The following is a 3,383-nucleotide window of genomic DNA, read 5'->3' on the forward strand; positions in this document are numbered from 1 at the left end:
TTCTTTTGATGGATTAATCGATTATTCACATCACTATCCAAATGCAGGAACCATGTTGGTAATACAGATTCTTCCCTGAGCTCTTCCAGTTTCAGAGTGGCTGAATTTTCCCAGTGCTGAGTCCAGCCGCTGAGCACTGACACCAGACTGCCCGGCCAGACGGAGTCCGCTGGCCAATGAAGCAGCTACTGCTCCTTTTTATGAGTCTCCACTGCTGTTTAGCTCCAGTCTGGTAAAATAATTTTGGTGTATTATTACAGAGTGTGTGCATGTGCAGTGCATTTGTGTGTTGTAATATTTAAGTAGCTAAAAGAAAAAGGTCTCCACGGCCTTACAAATTACAACTTTTAATGGGATGAAGGAGGTTTGACAGTTGGCTGACTTTAAACACTGAAGGAATCGGAAGTTTAGTCATTTAAATCGTATTTGAACGATTTATTCATCAATTGTGACACTGTGATTGATTTCTTTATTTTCAAGAGGAGTAGTTTATGATCAATTCAGAGCAGCACATCGATGCAGACCCTGTTTGTGATCCTGCAGAGATTCAGAATGAGAGGAAAATGTGACATCATGAGGCGAACCATAAGGCAGGACAGAACGTTTGTGGTCGGACATGTTTTTCAGTAGTTACAGAAGCCTGAGTCGCGTGTGCCTGCCTCCTCCGTGAATCATCTCTGTGTGACAATATTCATTTTCTGTTTTACAGTTTTTGTTTTGGTGGAGGATTTTAGTTGATTTTGTTGCAGCTTTTTTTTCTTTTGTTTTTGTTTTGCTTTTTTCCACTTGTGTCAGATCTTGTGGTTTTCGCATGACGAAAGTCCGCGAGCACAGCCTTTTCCGGAACGGGGTGAACACACTCGGCCAATAGGTCCTTGAGTTTCCACCGCATAACAACAATGTTTCAATTTGTCTAATCGGGGGTATTTAGGCTAAGTAAACTATCACTCTTCAGGATTTCATCTGCAGCCACAGCCCAGTCATGCAGACCTCTTATTCAAACCATTTGTGTGCGGTCGAGAGTGGGAGTGGGGAGGGCAGCCAGTGGGGATGACAGGGGGATTGGATAACTCAGGGAGAAAGTCTGGGACGCAGAGAGTGAGAGGTCTTGGCGAGAAGCTGGAAACCACGCGCAGCTTGCGTGATTGTGGTTCTCTCACAGCCCTCTCTGCTTTTCCCCTTCCACTTCCTCTTGCAGCTCTCTGAAGCACCTGCATGCCTCACTGCTCGACCTTTGTGACCTTTCATTTCTGCTGCAGAGACTTGAGTTCTGATGTCATGTCATCTCTTCTCTGTAGAGTGTGGTCTGCAAGTGTTTGGACAGTGATATTTTTTTATTGTTTTGGCTGCACTTCAGAACATTTAAACAAACTATTTGTATACAGTATGCAATACTAGTCTCTATGGTACACTCAACACATTTTACTGGTCTATACTGGACAGGAACAGGAAATGGTTAGTGTGCCATCAGGCATCAATCAAACTGTGACTTTAGAGTGCCACTGTCAATCAAACATCATAAATATAAGAGGTTTTATTTGTTCTTTAATTGTTTTCCAATATCTGCATCAAGCTCTCTCACCACCATTTGTAGTTTGTTTCACTTTTTTGCAGTCGTAAGTAGTTCCCCTATTTTCCCCGTGCAGTACAAGGGATTTTTTTTGCAATACCACAATTGACCGCTGGGGGAAACTTGGCAGCAAGACTGAGTTACTGCATCATATCCAGATTTTTTAATACATTTGTGATTCAGACACTCAAATAAAATGGCGGGAAGCAAAATTAGTTCACTGCGTTGAAATTAGTGCCATATCTCAGATACCTTTTTACTGTGATGTGGTTGTGACCTGATTTCTGTTTTCTGAAGCTGTGGGTGGGGTAACCTGTGCAGATGTCAGGAACCACACACAGCCTGAGCTGCTGGAAACTGCTCAGTTTTAACTGACATGAGTGTATGATGATGTGTACTTGCACTGTTTTCTTGAAATTTTCTAAAGCAAATAGGACATCAAACTGCTTTGCCTTTTATAAAAAGGGCCACATTGTTCATTTGCTATTGATATAAACAACCTCAAATTAAAGCTTCATTTTCAGTGGTGGAATGTAACTCGGTACATTTAACTACAAATTCGAGGTACTTTTACTTTGCCTGAGTATTTTAATCTCAACCCACTTCATAGTCTGCCTCCACTTTTATATTAGTACTAATATTTGCTCAAACTCAACCAACTACAACAATAAAATGCTACTTACTAATTAATGCATCAATAATAATTGTTTTGATACTTTAAGTTAATTTTGCTCATACTACTTGTATTAAAGGGTCTGAATACCAACACAAAACATGTGTCACTGTCCTAATACGTAACAACTGCACTGTAGATAAAGGTATGTGCAGTATTGACCCTCATGATCAAGCACTACAATATGCGATGATGCAAATAGCCAACAATCACCAACACAACCTTTTTATTTGTGAGGTCATGGCACTGCTTACCTTGCCCAGCTCCCCTATTTCAGTTTCCTGCATCGATTTAGGATCATAACTGGCCTCATAAAAGTTTGAGAGGGGACGTGAGAGCCAAAATCCAGACCCAGCCAGCAAGTTTTAATGGTACAGGTTTATAATGAAACACTCCTTGAGCCTCTCTCCCAAAGCGCTGACGTTATCCACTGGACACACGCGCATATTAAAAGCGCACGCTATTTATAAAGTGTGGGACTATCAGTGAGGCAAGGCGGCAGGGAGTTGAGAGGATGTGTGTGTGTGTGTGTGTGTGTGTGTATAAGTGCTCCTAAATGACCATTACCAGGAGGTTTATCTGCCCCGGTTACATTGTGGAGTTTTGTCATGAGGGCTTTTGGACGTTTGAGCGGATGAGCGGAGCACTGTGTTGTTGTAAAGAGCAGATGTTTTGAGGTCACTGCTTCTCGATCTGCCTCCCTGCAAGTGTTGACACTTGTGGGTTGGAGTCATACTTAATGAGGGAATCATGATGTGTGGGTTGTGGCCCATAGGAAACACAGAATGAGCGCCATGGTCGTTCATTTCCTCAAGCACTGATGATTAGCTATAACAGCACCCTGCAGCTCCAGGTCAGGTCTTGAAAAGTCTTGAAAAGCTTTGAATTCAGTTTCCTCAAAAAAATTTAATTTACAAAAGTCTAAAATGTTGTTATAACTTGTGGCTGTTGGGAGACAGTTGGAAGATCATCAACTCATAATGGCCAAATTTCAATTTTAGATTTATACTTAGATTAAAACTTAAATGAACTAATTATTTACCTTTTGAATTGGTTATTCCATCAATCAATTTTCTACCGCTTATCCGCTTATACAACGGATAAGCGCTAGACAAAGACAAGTAAAAGCCCCCCCCCCCC

This window comes from Seriola lalandi, unplaced genomic scaffold, assembly GCF_002814215.2.
Source record: "Seriola lalandi dorsalis isolate HSWRI2012SDOR001 ecotype SW California unplaced genomic scaffold, Sedor1 jcf7180002054585, whole genome shotgun sequence".
In the NCBI taxonomy this organism is placed as follows: domain Eukaryota; kingdom Metazoa; phylum Chordata; class Actinopteri; order Carangiformes; family Carangidae; genus Seriola; species Seriola lalandi.